Below are 18,394 nucleotides of genomic sequence, written 5' to 3'. Positions count from 1 at the left end.
GTACTTTGGCCATGTTGCACGCAGGGATACCAGCAATTTGGAACGCCTTATCGTGACCGGTAAAATAGAGGGAAAAAGGCCTAGGGGTAGAAGTCCCAAAAGATGGTCGGACCAAATAGCGGAGGAACTAAAAATACCTGTCAGCGACGCACTCCACCAAGCTACAGAACGGGACCGATGGAGACAACTAGTTGACGGAATCAAACGGAGTCACGATCCTCAGCAATGAGGGACCGATTGAAGAAGAAGAAAGAGGGTCGCGCACGAAGGGTTCCGCTTCGTGCGCGAGTCCGACTCGCACTTGCCCGGTTTTTTTTCTTAAACTTTACCTCTCTATTACCATCGATTCTCTTTGCTGCATATATACGCAACGAGGTTTTCTCAGTTCGGGACAAACACTGGCAAATCCAGATCACTGTCTGGAGAAGGGGCGAAATTTACTTCAGGTTCGTTCGAAGTCGTATGTATCGTTAAGACAAAATGGAACAAACATGTGTATTCGCCATTATTAAATGCTATATAAACAAATGCTATTGGATTTTATGTTTGTAACATAATAAAATTATAGTCTGAAAGATTCGGCCCTGTAGTCTAATGACGATACTATTCATAAACGCGGCCTGAATTAGCTATTATGAATCGTTGGTCTTTAATCATTTAATCATTGCAATCTTTATGTGTCATTTTGACTTATGTATTACAAATTCAAAGAAAGAAAGGAATAAAACCTGATTTAACTCAATCAGACCCGTAAAGTTTTATGAATAAGGGGGTAACTTAATAACTCTCTCTTTCATCTCATTCGTAATTTGGCACAAAGAAAAAAATACAGATACAGTCAGCCAAGAAAGTGATCTACCACTTTTTGACATCATCTGATTGCTAGAGTCGAAAAGTGGTAGACCACTTTCTTGGCTGACCGTACATAGCATAGATCATCAGATCACCGAGTCGATTTTTACACCTTGCCTAAGCACGCGACATAACTGCAAACATACAATATATACCTATTTTCTCCAACACATGTGATTATGCGTCGACAATGTTGAGGCGTGAAATACATCTAGATAATCGGCTTTTCTGTGTGCCTCGGAAAGGCTATTGGACCACAGAGCACATGAGGTGTACAGTAGAGATAGTAAATTTTACGTATAACTTAAACATTAACAGCGCGATTCGGGAATTGAATTAGAGATTCACTAGAATATGAAATAGTAAAGATATGTGACGTTCCACGGCAAAAGGTACCTTTGGCGGACGTTTATTATTGGAGCGGCGTTAATATTAGCGTAAGCGCCAGCCGCCGTAAGGTACCTCAGATCTTTACTATTTCATATTCTAGTGAAACGTATAACACTTACGGACGGCTTTAATTGGTTTACATTGGTGCTTCAGGGCCCTGTTCCAAATGTCAACACTTATAGGTATGTCAACCTACTTAATTGTATGCAGTCTATTACACACGTTTTTGTTTTAAACACGAGTACTGCGACCGCACACTTTGTAATGTTTTTAGTGAAATGTTTGTCTCGAGAAAAAAGAACAACATATAAATGTAAATTTAGTCTCGTTTGAATTTAACATTGTTTCTCTTATGCGGGACTAAAGGTTGGAAGCGTCCGTACACGTGTACGGTACCAAATAGGGTTGCCAACCGTACTATATTATATAGTATTGTACTATGTTTTGGCTCTCTGTACTATATACTTTTGGAAAAATATATAGTACGCTAAAATACTATATTTCCGATTAAACGTATATTACGCTAGAATAAGAATAAGAATAATTTATTGAGAATAACCTTATTTCTAATGTTACATTGAACGTGAACTTTTACTTTTTACGTACAATGTTACGTGCGCCTGAACTAGGAATATAATCCTGTATCTCAGGCAAAGAGATAATATTCTAATTTAAAGAACAATAAACAATAAATAAATTAAAACCATGAACATTGAGACATACATATGTAGGTATTGCATTATCTTACACATAGTAACCAAGTATTGCTGTGTCAGTGTCTATAATATATATAAAGTAGGTCGATCGTGTTTATTTCATTATTACGTTGTTATTAGTTTACCTTAAAAATAATTACGAGGCAAGATGATAGGATTACGGTCAGTAGGGCTAATTAAACATAAGGTAAATAAAGTACTTATTGATGACAATTCTATACAAACATTAAATACTTAAGTATGAAAAACATTATCGATCTATACGTCGATAAAAAATGATAATAACTACAAACCAACTAATTAGGTATACTTTAGCTAAACAATTTTATTAAAATTAACAGATAATCTTTTAAAAGCATGTATTTATTAACCGTCCCCATAATCAATCGAGTTTATGTACCGTCGTTCGGCCATTTTCCTGACACTCATGTTTAGTGTTTTATCTAAAAGTACTATATTTTTTTTAAATGTACTATATTTCTGGAAAATACTATATTCCACCAAAAAAAAATTGGCAACCCTAGTACCAACACGTCCAAATACGGGGACTATTTGCCTTGTATATCAAGAATTCTATCTTAGTGCAATCGTTAGTTAAGGGCAGTGGCGGATTTGCCCTAAGGCAAGGGCCTAAGGCGGCAAAAAAATTAGGGGCGGCAAATTGTGACAAAAAATTCGCTGATGATAACAAGAAATAACTTACTGCCGTATTAGAACTTCAAGATATTCACAAGAGACGATACGTTCTATATCCATTCTAGATACGTTATAGTTTAGATATCAACTATTAGTTCTCTTTTGCAGCGCAATTCAGGCAACTAATGTCACTTTTACGTTAGATAGAGTAAGATATCTATTAGATGTGAATTAGATCTCTAAGTCATATCCTGTGGAAATCGTTCAAGAGTATCTCCAGAATCACGCAAATGTCAAATTTGACAGGTTAGATCTTAAAGATATCGTTATCGTATCTTGGTGATGTCTAAAAGATGTCTAATAGATGTCTATTTCATAATCCGAATCGGGCCCTTAAAATGTAGTCAATATGATGGGTGCTGCGAAAGGGGCGGCTATAGGGCCCGGGGCCTAGGGCGGCAAAGACTGCAAATCCGCCACTGGTTAGGGTGCCTAAATCCTGATCTTAAATTTAATTTAATCTTCACCTTGTAGGCACTAAATTATGTCTCTCCGCTCCTGCGACCAGTCATAAGAAATATTTTAAATATCAATCAATTTTTTAGTCTGAACCGATTCGCACTGTAATCCGATTCGCCTCAGTCTACTATACAGTGATAAATATACTGACATTCTAATCTAATTTCGCATGCTCACTATTTATGATCCACAAATGTTCCAATATCACTACCGGGAACGTCGGAATGAGGGCTCGGGGATTCGATATATAACATCCATAATATCCATATGAACATTCACGGCACTCGGCCCGATTCGAACTTTCGATAGAGAATAGATCTAGAAACGATATGGATTAGATATGTCAGTGTCAAATGTGACGTTTCTTCAAACCAAAACGTCACTTTTGACACTGACACATCTCAACCATATCGTTTCTAGATTTATTAATTGAAATATCGTTCAAATTAGGCTGTAAGTAGGTATACAGGGCGGGCTATTGTGATGGTCTGATGGTATACAAACCGCTTGTTGTACTATACTCAATAGGCTGGCTTTTGTAAAGCGTATGTAAATATGTACTCAACCAATCTTTTGTACCTATTCTGATATCGATTCGAGAACACTCCTTTGACTGTTTTGAAAAATATGTAGATAATTAATATATTATACGCATTGGGCTAGCGTGGGGACTATATCCCTCTCGCGCATGAGAGGAGGCCTGTGCCCAGCAGTGGGACGTAAACGTATATAGGCTGAGTTATTATTTATTAGTTATATATTATAATATTTTTTTGCTATTCAATCATACTATATTTTTGTTCGCTTTTACTTAAATAATGTACGACATTTTCATATCACATCTGGCATTGAGATGGTACCTGCGAATGTTTTATAACATTAATAACATACGAATTTACTTCCTCAACATGGCTTTTATGTCATGTATCGTTTAACAAGCTACTGACTGCGAGCAGTTACTTAATATGAATGTTTGCGAAAAGTCAGGGTTCGTTACGAAACATAACATTATTATTACTTTAATTATAATATTTAGACACACAATGATCTAGTTTTTGTGTAATGTTGTGGCGGGTTTATTTTAGGTACTTTACATCCTAAGCCCTACTTTATATTTCGAGTCCTATATAGTTCGTTTTTTTTAGCATTAGAAATAAGGTACACAATCGTGATGTGTCTTTTAATTGAAAAACACATTTTAAAAATAAGTTACGGCAAATATGTAACAATTATGAATCTAATACGATCTTTTATAAACTTCTGTTTTCATAACTAATAGTTTTTGATTTTTAAAAAGCGTTTTTCGATTAAAAGACATTTCAAGATCGCTTACCTTCTTGCAAGTTCTTTCTAATGCTAAAAAAAACGAACGGCGCGATTCTGGAAATGAATTAGAGATTAATTAGATACGATATAGTAAAGATATGTGTAGTCCCACGGGTAAAGGTATATTTGGAGTAATGTGTATACAAAACGTGCATTTTATTTATTTTAGGGATTGTACACTTTTGCTTTTGTTTGTCATTCATCGTTACTTCTGTTCTACTCATTTCCTCAAAGGTTAACTGGAAGAGATCCCATTCAGGGATAAGTTCGCCTTTGTTGTATTTAATTGACTCTGTAACTGTGTTTCTCGTGTTTATATTTCTATGTACAATAAAGTAAATACATACATACATACATACATACATAAAGGTACCTTATGGCGGTTGGCGCTTACGCTATTATTAACGCCGCTCCAATATTACGCGACGTAAGCGCTGGCCATAAGGTACCTTTTTCCGTGGAACGTCACATATCTACACTATTTCATATCGAATGACTCTCTAATTCATTTCCCGAATCGCGGCTCCAGCCGCTATAAGGTACCTTTTGCAGTGGAATGACACATATCTTTACTATTTCATATCTAGTGAGTGTCTAATTCATTTCCCGAATCGAGCCAGAACTATAGATTAGGGTAGTGCAAACGACTAGGAAATACGGCGATTTGAAATTAAACATGCTACCTACCTAGTTAAAACTTTTTTAACGCGCATGTAGCACAACCCTCTACGACGTACTTGTACTGCCCTATTCGAACTTTAAGATACGTCAGCTAATAGATCTTGAAACGATATGGATTAGATGAGTCAGTGTCAAAAGTGACATTTTTCTTTGAAGAAACGTCACATTTGACACTGACGGATTAGATGAGTCAGTGTCAAAAGTGACATTTTTGTTTGAAGAAACGTCACATTTGACACTGACATATCTAATCCATATCGTTTCAAGATCTATTAGCTGACGTATCTTAAAGTTCGAATAGGGCCGGTAGTGTAGCGAGCTTGTGCAGTGTGTAGCAAAACAAATGGCGAAGATTGCCGTAGAGCTTCAACAGATTCATTGCCACTAAGTGCTACGGGTTACGCTCGTAGCGCGTAGCCACGGTTTCGCCGTATGTACCGCGTAGTTGCTACGAACAGTGTCCCCGACAATCGGGTTCTTGTCCCTGAATGTGTTAATACACTGAATGGCGAAACGTACTTACGGCTCGATTCGGGAAATGAATTAGATCTCTACTAGACCTCAACAAGTTACGATATGGATAATTTAAAGATATCTGTAATCTCTATATCTGTATATCTGTAAGATAGATATGTCAAATTTGACGTTTCCGCGATTCTGGAGGTCCTCTTGAACGATTTCGACAAGTCATGACTTAGATATCCAAGACACATCTAGTCGATATCTAATGTAAATCTAGTTGATCTCTATATCGTCTCTAGATCTTGTGATTATCTCGTTTCCCGAATACGCGTGTTATTCTTTTTTTTAAATATTTTTGACTACTTATTGATTAGATAACTATAAATCAGTCTATATCTAAAGTGTACATGTAAATAATCACATAAAACATTTATTTTTACAGTCTAAATGTAAGATATGCATAGTACTCTACATACATACCATATGTGTATAGTCTGCAGTGGCGGCGCGTCCATAAAAGTCGATTCCCACCGGCTTGCCTGTATTTGGACGTTTGATCATAGTTGTAAAGGAAATATGTAAGCCAATTTAGCCCCGGCTTGCCTATGGATATGTTTGACGCGCCGCCACTGATAGTCTGTATCTTTAGGTATTTAAATAAAAGTAAACAAACAATTTCGGGTAGTTATAACATTTATTGGTTAACCTACCAATTAAAAAACCGCCTGGATCTGTAATTGAACGACCGGACTTTAACCTACATTATTTGATCATGTAATGTTTTCACGTACCCTCAACTAGCTTAAGGAGCCATTTGAGGGTAGATTTTGTTTACTTTTATTTAAATACCTAAAGATACAGAGTATAGTTACTACGACTGCGGTTATACAGGTTGTTTATTGACTATGGGGCTTTAAATCCAGGGCTCGATTCTACTCGCTAAACTGAGCTACTTTTATTATAGCACCAACCCCGAAATCCCGAAATTTTTTTTTACTTTTTCATACATTTTGGCTGATCAGGGGGCCGATTATTGAAATTCGACTACTCGATTTCATGTATTTCGTTCAATAATATCTCCACTACTAGGCATTTAAATTCTACTAATAGAATTGAAAACGAGTGGTCAATACCACTCGATTCCCAATTTCTATCGCTAGTATATCAAAAATTAGCATTTCGCCGTTTTCCACCGATTTCCGAATGACGAAATCGAACGATCGAATTCCAAAAATCGGCCCCCAGATGTGGACGTTTTCTATGGAAAAGCCAAAATTTTTTCCCCGATTTTAGGGGTTGGTCCCATAGTAAAAGTAGCTCAGTTTAGCGAGTAAAATCAAGCCCTGGAATTAAAGCCCCATGGTCAAACACATACTGTATATCTCCAATGTTATAGAATTTGGAGGTCCGGTCTGGCCTTGACCGCCCGCCTCTTACGTAATAAAGCCTTTGTATTCAGTCTTATCCAAGTTCATTTATATTTTACTATCAGATGAATATCTCAGTCGAAACACTACACGTGTAGTGAAAATAGTTCTCATGTACAGTCGCCGTCAGATATATCGGAGCGGCCAAGGCGCTCACAAATATCTGAACGCGTCTCTATTGTCAGGGCGTTAGAGTGCGTGTTCAGATATTGTGAACACTTTGGCCGCTCCGATATATCTGATGGCGACTGTACCTAAGTGAGGCGATGCGGTCCAAGTATATGTCATCTTGAAACCTTAGTCATTGTCAATATAGGTGATAGCAAGGTGTCATCTATTGGGCATTAGCATGTCGAACACTAGTACGTTTATCTTAAACTGCGTTTCTAATTTTAATCGTAAAATGTGCCAACAGTCTCGTTAATTCTTTAGAGTAATTCGTTTTACGACATGTTTAAAGCCGGATACGCAAACCTGCGAACCACGTACACACTACGTTTTTTTGGTTACAGTACAAGCAACGGTTACGGTTACGGCTCGCTAATGAGTATCCGGCTTAAGTCATGCGCAATCTTCAGTGGATATACGAGTATCCAAAAAGCTATCCGCAAATAATTTTTGTTTTACAATCTGTGTAGATAACATATGTAAAAAAATCATACTTTCTGAAACTCATGAGATATTTACCTACTCAAATTCACACGGTGACAAAAGCATTAGGAACGTCGACATATTGACCTGTTATATTTAACAGAGCGAAAATTTAGGTAATTACGTGACGTTAGCAGGATTAACTGGTGTAATAAAAAAAAACAAAGGTTGTAAGTTCGTATCGTACGGAAACTGAAATAATAATATTAATATACCTATATTAGTAAGTTCGAATAGCCAACTAGGACGATAGTAGCAGTGGCAGTTAACTGTATTATGGACGACGATTCTGCCCACCCTTTGTAGGCAAGTGTCTTATTTAATTCATTATTCGTGCTCGTAATGAATCAACTCCGGAAATACATAGTACACCCTACAAATACAATTGTGTTCAAGCTGATAGGTAGCAGCTGGTAAAATGTCAAGGCTCTGAAAATGTACTGTTTAAATATAAAATAGCTGCCGTATTCGAACTTCAAGATATTCTACGTACTAGATCCATTCTAGATACGTTATAGTTTAGATATCAATTAGTTCTCTTTCGCAGCGCAATTCGGGCAACCAATGCCACTTTTACATTAGATAGAGTAAGATATCTATTAGATGTGAATTGGATCTCTAAGTCATATACTGTGGAAATCGTTCAAGAGTATCTCCAGAATCGCGCAAATGTCAAATTTGACAGGTTAGATCTTAAACATATCGTTATCGTATCTTGGTGATGTCTAAAAGATGTCTAATAGATGTCTATTTCAAAATCCGAATCGGGCCCTTGTCTTGTTTAATTCGACTTACAAAGCGATTATTTTAAAGAGTGAACGTTATCAAAAAAATTAAGAACCTAATTTTAATCTTAAAGACCTCTGTGTAGTGATGTGTCATAATTTACTGTTTTTTTTTTCAGGTAGAGTATGGGGCGAACAAATTAAGTAATTTACGGACAGACGGAAGGACGGACATAACGAAACCCTCACGGTACAGTTTTTTTACATTTTGGCTACGTAGCCCTACAAATGAATAAAGTATTATAACACGTCACAATATTGACGTTCCCCTATTAGAATATCCGAAGATATAGACCCACCATCATATCGTTAGAATACCTATTTAGTCACAAGTCTTATAGGTACAGTGGCGTGAATAGATGTCGACCGTAATGCCTTAATATTAACTGTTGAAACATGTCCTTGCACCTTTGAACGCCAGTGTACATGTATGCACGGATAAGCAGCTTTTTAACTTTTCTGACATGTAAAAATATTATATAAAGGAATCAAAGAAATTGTACTTTTTTGCTCATAATCACAGCAAAGAAAATATGTATCCTTATATTTTGAACTCCAACTCGCTTGAAACATGTACAGAATACGCCTCACTTCTCAAGTTAAAACGTGTCCTACGTGCGCGAGAAAGAAAGCAATAAAATTACGAATAGATTATTACTGAGAGCGACGGAGAAACTTTAGCTTTCTCGGCGCCATAGAAAATTCAGAGATTAAAAAGTTCCAGCAGGTTCCGGAGGCATTTGTCGGGCAATAACGCGGTAATACAGCATTTTCCCATCTTATCCCCTGTATATTTCCACCCACATTGTATATTTACACCCACACAGTGAAGCAAATAACTGACGTTGACAAAAGCACTCCGGTCAAGTCTATCGACAGCTTTGAATTTTGTATTCAGAAATGGTCTTATTCTGAAACGCGTGACTGATAAAAATTAGTTGATAAAACAGTATTTCCTTTCAATTGCTTTTAGTTAGATATTAAAAATAAATTACTTTCGCAGGTAACATATTTTTTTATGCTTCTTAGGTTGGCAAGGTCAATTGTGACTAATTCCGTCATAGGACTATTTCGTCCACCAGCGTATATTATATTTCTTTAATTTTCAATCGTAGGAATAAAAACCATTTGCTTCTGATTGCTGAAACTGAAAGCAATCGCTGCGTGGTCGACGAAAATATAAAAAAAAACGCTAGTGGACGGAATAGTCCCTATGACGGAATTAGCCACACCTGATGATTAGGACTTAACTAACTGTAGGAACACACGGCACAATACTAGATTTACTGTCGGAGTTTATAAGTACGTACGTAGATTAATAAAGAGTATATAAAACGAAACCTTCAAAGATTTGAAAGACCCATGATATAGTTATTATACCCAGGGAAATTTATCAACCCTTCGTTATCATTAGCTCCACATGGTACAGTGAGTAGCGGAACTATTATAATGACAGTGCGGTGTTAAAAATTATCGTACCACGACTTTAGTGTCAAAAAGTTTATTGTGAACACCTTAACCGCTTATCACGTTCCAATGCTAATTCTCTACTGTACAACATTGATAATGACAAATGATCCTTAGGACTACAATCAATTTAATAGAACCTTGCGCAGACAATGTAAACTAATTGATACTGCGGCCTATGCATGTATTTTGCCTATCAATATGCCCCTATTGTTATAATTGTTATAAATGTGGAAAATAAACTCAAAAGCGGAACGAGGACTGTTTAGCGTGGACCATTTAGGAATATGGACAGGAAAATTGATGATATAACAATTTGGACGAGTTAGGAAGGTCGCGATTTAGGAATTGTATGCTGACGACAGGGCAGTCTTATAGCATTTAATAACTCGAGTCGCCTTTAAGAGCTTACCCCTCTGCCGAAAAACTTGCACAATTGTGCAAACTTTTGTATGGACTGACATGGCTATTTGTACGGTACGTACAAATCATGCAGAAATAACAATACATTTGACGTCCCCTCCCCCGCAAAAACCGGTTTCGTACAGAAAATGACAGCCATCTGTGGACGATTTAAAAAGGCGACTTCGTCACGTTAACTTCTTTAAGTATAATTGAAAGGTCTTTTAAGCACTTTATCAGCTAATTAGAAGTAAGCTATCGTAAATAAACAAAGTAGGCTTGAAACAACATCAATTAAAACTAAACAGACCGCGCCGGAAAGTTAATAGGCTGAAGCTAAATAAAACTTATTTAGAGACCAACAACCTCTCAAAAATATTTTTTTGCGGTATTTGAGTAAATAATATAAGTACTCAGAGGAAATTAATTATATCCCTTAGATCAAACGGCTTTTAGTGTCAAGAGGTGTACAGTATAAAATAATGTTTTGGTTTTTCAACAACAAAAAGAAATTTACCTAATAATTAAATTCGCAAATTAATATAAATAAGGTACTTGCACCTAATAAGGCCCAATTTTAAATATTGCTCAATTTCAAAAGTTGCAGCCAAAAGAGATTATACTTAACGCAACTGGCGACTGAAATCATAATATTCATAATGCTATCTCTTTTACCCTTGTTCAGATTAACAAAGAGTGAAAGAGATGGCATTATGACCTCAGTTGCTAGTTAGTAAGTATAACAAAAACGTTAGAGTGGTCCTGTGTTCTCACTAAACATAACTCATACAATGCGCAAGTAGGTTTGTACTTACTTGCGTACACTTATGTATTTTTTTCCGATGTGAGTAAAACTCAATAAAGTTGCATGGGGACAATTTCGAAATTATCCTAATCTAAATATCTTCCATGTATTACATTATTAACTAGATAGATTAACTACATATAAATCAAAATAGATCCCCTGCACCTAGCAATGCACCAAGGAGAAGTTTCCAAAGTTGCGAAATTTTCCATACGGAATGTTCTCAGACCTTAAATTTTACGAACCATAAAAATTATTCAGGAAGTCGCTGGACACCGCCGTTATTTTAACAGACTGTCTTATACGAGTTTATTAAAATAATACTCATTTGAAAATTCTCATAGGGAATGTTCTCATTGGAAATTTAATTTAAATTCTCGTGTAAGTTTCCGGAAATTCCCGAGAATGTTAGTGAATTTTTGAGAATGTTCTGCAACTTGTACATTGCTACCTGCACCTAATATGAAAAATAAAGTTCGTCAACTTAATTGCAAAAGCTCGTAAATATACCTAAAGCAAGATTAAAGTAGTGATTGTACAGTTTGCCGGTTTGTTTTGACTTTTGATCCCCTGTAACCCGGAAGTGTTTGGGCTCGGCGTTATTAATTAAGGGGAAGCAACCCTTATTCGCATGATTAATGCACGCTCAAGGACGGCGGGCGGCCTTGCAGCCGCGGCATTTGTCACTGGAGACGATTTAGTACTTGTTTCCGGCCTTAGGGCCCGATTCGGATTATGAAATAGACATTTATTAGTTAGACATCTTTTAGACATCACCATGATACGATAACGATATGTTTAAGATCTAACCTGTCAAATTTGACATTTGCGCGATTCTGGAGATACTCTTGAACGATTTCCACAGGATATGACTTAGAGATCTAATTCACATCTAATAAATATCTTACGCTATAACGTAAGAGGCCTAGTTTACCCTCTGGTTTGGAAGGTCAGATGGCAGTCGCTTTCGTAAAAACTAGTGCCTACGTCAAATCATGGGATTAGTTGTCAAGCGGACCCCAGGCTCTCATGAGCCGTGGCGAAATGCCGGGATAACGCGAGGAAGAAGAAGAATAACGTAAAAGTGACATTGGTTGCCCGAATTGCGCTGCAAAAGATAATAGTTGATATCTAAACTATAACGTGTCTAGAATGGATCTAGTACGTGTCGTCTCTTGTGTATATCTTGAAGTTCGAATACGGCAGTTTGTCACCGGAGACGATTTAGTGCTTGTTTCCGGCCTTAATCTATTTAAACCACAGACCACCTATACTATACGTAAAATGCGAATCCAACAGCACAATAGAGTTGTACAGTCACCTGCAATAATATGTTACTCTTCGAAAGCCGCAAAAATATCTGACACGACCTTATTTGTAGAGGCATACGAGCGTGTCACATATTTTTGCGGCATTCGAAGAGTAACATTTTTTTTTTATTATGAATGGGCTTACTCATGGCCACAGACTAGCCGAGGCGTAGACGTGGCCTACGATGGAGCGAGCTCGCCCAGAAGGTGCCTGCAGTAAGTAAGTGTATTATTGCAGGTGACTGTATTATATGTTACTTTATACTATAATAACCCAAGACCACCCCTACAGCTTAATGATTATAAATAAATTTAAAATATCCGAGTAGGTAGTGGTTCTAATTGTGGGCGTAGCTGAAGTAAGTAAGGGGTCGCTCTGCCAAATTTGCACGGGAGAGCATATGCATGTGGTGACTGGTGACTGGTAAGCGATCTTGACATGTCTTTTAGTTAAAAAGTGCTTTTTAAACATCAGTAACTATTACTTATGAAAGCAGAAGAATATAAATGATCGTAATAGATTCATAATTCTTACATATTTGCCGTGACTTATGTTTAAAACGTGTTTTTCAATTAAAAGACACATCAAGATTGTTTACCTTTTTCCTAATGCTAAAAAAACCGGGCAAGTGCGAGTCGGACTCGCGCACGAAGGGTTCCGTACCACAATGAAAAAAAAAACGGAAAAAAATGCAAAAAAAAACGGTCACCCATCCAAGTACTGACCACGCCCGACGTTGCTTAACTTTGGTCAAAAATCACGATTGTTGTATCGCATTTAAATCTTTATTTTATTCTGTTTTTAGTATTTGTTGTTATAGCGGCAACAGAAATACATCATCTGTGAAAATTGCAACTGTCTAGCTATCACGGTTCGTGAGATACAGCCTGGTGACAGACAGACGGACGGACGGATGGACGGATGGACGGACGGACGGACGGACGGACAGCGAAGTCTTAGTAATAGGGTCCCGTTTTACCCTTTGGGTACGGAACCCTAAAAAACGAACTATAGACAGAGCACATTTAAGTCAATCGAGGTCACCACACATATGCTCTCCCGTACAAATTTTATATGGCAGGGCGACCGCTTATTTTAGCTGCGCCCACAATTAGGGCCACTACCCGGGTAGTTTAAATATATTTATAATTATTAAGCTTCAGGGGTGTTCTTGGGTTATTAAAGTGTAAAATAGCATAGAATACAATACTATTGTGCTGCTGGGTTTGTAGCATTTTACAAGTAAAATTGTACATATGTGTGGTGACCTCATGCTCTTGGTACTTAGGGCATACTGAAAATTCCTGCACTGGCCACTTCATATATCAGAATCCAGAAACTTTCAGTATGGCCCACATAAACGCTTCGTTCGCGCAGAGAAGATGGCCGATGGGGTCGAAAAGTGCTCGAGTGGAGACCACGGACTAGCAAGCGCAGCGTAGGACGTCCACCCACAAGATGCACAGACGACCTTGTTAAGGCCGCCGGAAGACGCTGGATGCGGGTCGCTTCCAACCGGTACGAATGGAGGTCCAAGGGGGAGGCCTATGTTCAGCAGTGGACGTCTTATGGCTGAGATGATGATGATGATGAGACGCTTCGTATTGCGGTGTCTATGTAGTCTGTGTAAACACATAACTTTAGGTAATGTTGGAATTGCATGTCCGCTGTCTTGGAGATTGTCAAGCCTTATTTAGCGTTGACTAAGCGAGTGGTAAACGCCTACCGTTAGCGGGTCCGGCTATAAATAAACCCTAAGATTGTTGCTAATAGGCTCATTTTTTCATGAGCATCTACCTGCATGCATGAGCATGAGCGTTTTTGGAATCTCGGTGATTGAGTCATCTGCATAATTTAGCTAAGTTAGAGTTGTCTATTTGAGTGAGTGAGTGTATAGGGAGTTACTGACATGGTAAATTATGTAGCCACAGTACATTTACTGCCATCTTTCGACAGAAGATTAAAACTGTTAGAACGCCATTTGGCTTGATCCTAATTATTGCACTGTTATGTGTTAATTTGTTAATTATTTAAATTAATGGCATCTACTCGACAGTATTAGGCCAAAGGTTATGGCGTGGCGCCGCATTATGGCGCGAAAAGATTGCACCATACCTTTGGCCTACTAGTAGATAGCGTTAATTTAAATATTTATATTAATTAACATTACCAAAATGTTATAAAAATAATACTGTGAGTGCACGTTTCGGCAGTTACACCGTACGTCTTTACAAACTTGATCGATGACAGTAGAGTAATATTGTAACGCTAAAGCTCATCCATAATGTAGGAATTTATGTGAAAATCCACAATATTCATACATCGACCGCGTTATACTCGTACATGCTCTATGATATGCAAAGCGGCTGCACGTAATTTAAATATCAGGTGCTGCAACATACAAGTGCAGTATAAACTCCCGCGGCAAATGCACACATCCGAATTTCAAATATCATATGTTTATTCAGATGAATTCGTGTATATGTCGGCGGCCGATCGTAAGATCAGGCAGATCGTAATGTTCCTGTGTAATGTTTTGACGATAGTCACATTAAACCAATATATAGGTAGGATAGGTTCGTTAAGTTGCTTCAGATGCCCGAAGGGCAAACTGCCCAGAAATATGAGCCCCATCAGGGAACGAGTCAAAGATTTTCATGTTTCACGATATGCCTAGGAATTTCACGATATGCCTGATCTTACGATCGGCCGCCGACATATACATGCCTTTTGATGATAAATTTTTTGACATCGGCTGTTACGTTAGTACGTTAAACTAAAAGCGTGTTACTAAAGTAGTGGCTAAAAAATAACTGCATTCCTGTTGCCAGGGAGGTTTTGGGATTATACTGAGCAACTTTTACTATGGAATCAACCCTGAAATCGCGAAAAAAAAAGTTGACTATTACATTTACATTTTGGATGATCCATTTTAATGGGTCTTACGAGGTTAATTGGGTGCTGGAGTTGCATTATCACGGTTTATTTTCCTTTATCGGCCACGTTCTTGAACAATTAACAACTAAATAAAGCTAATAATATAACCTTTAATTGCTACCCTCGGTAGCTTCCACACCGTACAATGTAAATAAAACTTAATTGGTGTAGCCACTGCTTCTCTCCGCAAAATAATTAAGTAAATATAAAATATAACCGTTCTTCCAAAAATGTTTTGTGATTTCAGTGAGCGTGAACTGCGGGATTAACTTGTTCAAGCGTAAGGAGGTAAATAACCCGAGTAATATGACACTTATTGCTACGCGTCGCTATAACTTTGCTACGCCGTAGTCTTTCGTAGCACCTGCTACGAGCACGGAAGGTCAATCCCAGTTTGAGTTTAATTTCATTTCGTAATCTCTATAATAGTCATTATCTTACAGAATAATGAAAAAAAGTCTTGTTATACTTTCTATATACGTTCAATGTAACTAGCGTATTTAAAATGAGGCCTGGCACCGTTAAATTCTCATTAAGTAACGTAGCAACGTGTTTACTACATAGTTAACCATACCCGTAGTATAAAATGTCAAGTTTTCAAGGCCTTGAGCTTTGACCTTCCACATGTTTTACATGTACAGTTATTCCTGCATTATTTAAGCGCTTAACAGCATACTATTTCATAATCTTACCGTATGGACAGCTGCCTGAAGAAATGCAACCCAGCTTTAGCAACACAATCTCACATTACACTTTAGATCTTGTTTTGTTCGTTAACACTCAGTCGTTATTCATTGTAACAACGTTCCAGCATGATAGTATATGACAGTATGTGATAGTGTATGTTATTTGTTGATATTATTAAGTTGTTAGTCGCGTGCGAGGCAGGTTGGCAGCTGTCACGAGCGGGCGAGACGCGCGGTCCGTGCGAGCGGCGGCGGCGACTGACCGGGCGGCGCGCGCCACGGGCCCGGTCGATATATGCGGCAGAACAGAATAAACACGCCGTACCGTACTCGCGCCGTGATGTTGCCAGCCTCCTCCCCGCGCACCTCCCTCCCCGGCTCTCGGTGTTGCCGACGCGGATGTTTGCGGCGGTTTGTATCTCGAGTGCTCGCTTCACGCCCCGCGCGATGCTTGCGCGACACGCTCGCAGACTCACAAATAGGCGTCGTTATGAAAATTATGCCAATGTATTTGTTTCGTTTTAGTGTAACGAGTCGTTACACTTCTTGTTCGCACCGTATCTTTTTCATTTCCCGCTTTAGCGCTTCAGCATCGGTACTGAATTTAAATTACAAAACTCGATCGCGATACGTAGTAGGTAGTAGTTATGAGTCCCCATTCTCTCCGTGCTTGAGGCAATAGTAATACGCTACGTATAATTTACGTGTAACCTTCGCTTATCTGTACGTTTGAGACAGAACCATTTACATAATAAAACGATCTGTAGTCAGAAAGGATCATCCTGCAATTTCGTCATTGAACTATTTATATCGAACTATCAGTATCAAGTTATCTTTATGCATTATGTTATGACGATAGAACATAGTTTATTGAAGCAATGATAAAGTTGATCTCGAGTTTGTGCAAAGTTTTATACCAATACAATACAAACATTGGCGTAACAAAAGTACTTGAAAGAAGTTGAAGAGTTTCGCGTAGAAGGCAGATTCTTTTTGACTTTTGCGGTTCGGTTGTTGTACAAAAAGCTTTTTAATGCTTGCGATTCATACGCTCGGGCACAATAGTTTGCAAAACTTTTTTCTTATTCATTATTTAACTTTCTGAGCGAAAAAATATAGAATTGAATGTCCCCACTTCGTGTAAAGACCGACCGACGTTACCATTTTAATTACCCTTTGGAGATCTGCGTCGTTTTACTTTAAAATATCGGTGCTTATCGCTTTGGTAGAGACGCGGATCGCCGAGGGTTGCTGTTCGGATATAACATTCATATTCATGAAGTCAGATTGAGGGTTTGATAAGTAAATACGCGATGTATAAAGCTATGCTATACGTTCCCCTGGTAGGTACCCGGCGCGACAGGTTGACAAGTCTATTTTCGGGGACATTTTGCGATCGAATTTAGATAGATATAACAGGATGTTTTAGCTAGGTATTAATGACAATGGTTGTATGAGCAACCACTAGAAAATCTCGTAAATCTAGGTTCAAAATTCCTAGCACTTTTGGCAGCTTATATAAGTTGAGTGCAAATTATATAGTAAGTAGTCCATAAGGTAATGGCACCACTTCTGGTGTTTTATATATGGGCTAGAGGAATACCTGTGGTAGGTTGTGTTATTTCATAAAGCAACTGATGGTTGGCAATAAACCACTTTGCTTTACTGCTTCGGCAAATGGCAGGCACTCTTACATTTTGTGCCTGACTGTAAGTTATTTATGTATGGTGGATGACGTAAGTTATAATAATTATGATAAGTACGTAAGTATAAGTATGAATATGAAGAAATATTTTTAAATAATTTGTGTTAAAAAACAAATTAACTTGACTTGAATATTTTTTTAATGTTAAGTACGTATAGATCGATATTGCTTATATTTAGCGAACATCATAGAAGTTAGCTTCTAGAGAATCGAGACTCATGATGATGAAACCAGCCCAGGGACTTTGTGGGGGAAAGGAGATTTAAGTAGGGATAGGGTTTGAAATTTGTTTAATATTCTGGCTCTCTACAACTACTAGCTACATGACCCCACGGACTACACGGAGATATCAAACAAGGAAACTGATATGTACATAGACATATATTATATTATAACATTTAAGTACTTAACTCCCTTTAATTAAATAAGCTTGCCTTAACAGTATTAATAAACCTAAATACTAACCCACTCGTTCACCTATAACATCATAACGTGAGGCACGATAATATTGTGCAGCACAATCTATATAAATAGAATTTCACTTAATACAATTACTGTTATCTGATCAACGTTTATTTATTTTCCCAAGTCGCCGACACAAAAGCAAACCGGCAAAGCAATGCTCATTGCTTAATT

At 37.7% G+C, this 18,394-nt stretch overlaps 1 protein-coding gene across 1 annotated transcript in view; it reads right to left on the bottom strand.

The window, feature by feature from the left end:
- The window catches only part of LOC134665321 (heparan sulfate glucosamine 3-O-sulfotransferase 5), a 49,303-nt gene extending 32,916 nt beyond the window's left edge, over nucleotides 1–16,387 (bottom strand). The window contains exon 1 of the mRNA XM_063522242.1: nucleotides 16,060–16,387. The gene's annotated coding sequence lies outside the window, so the exon portion shown is untranslated. The remainder of the gene's footprint in view (nucleotides 1–16,059) is intronic.
- Nucleotides 16,388–18,394: the final 2,007 nt, after the last annotated feature.

This window comes from Cydia fagiglandana, chromosome 6, assembly GCF_963556715.1.
Source record: "Cydia fagiglandana chromosome 6, ilCydFagi1.1, whole genome shotgun sequence".
NCBI classification, from domain to species: domain Eukaryota; kingdom Metazoa; phylum Arthropoda; class Insecta; order Lepidoptera; family Tortricidae; genus Cydia; species Cydia fagiglandana.
The sequence above is the reverse complement of the archived record's forward strand: the minus strand, read 5'-3'. Positions and strand labels throughout refer to the sequence as shown.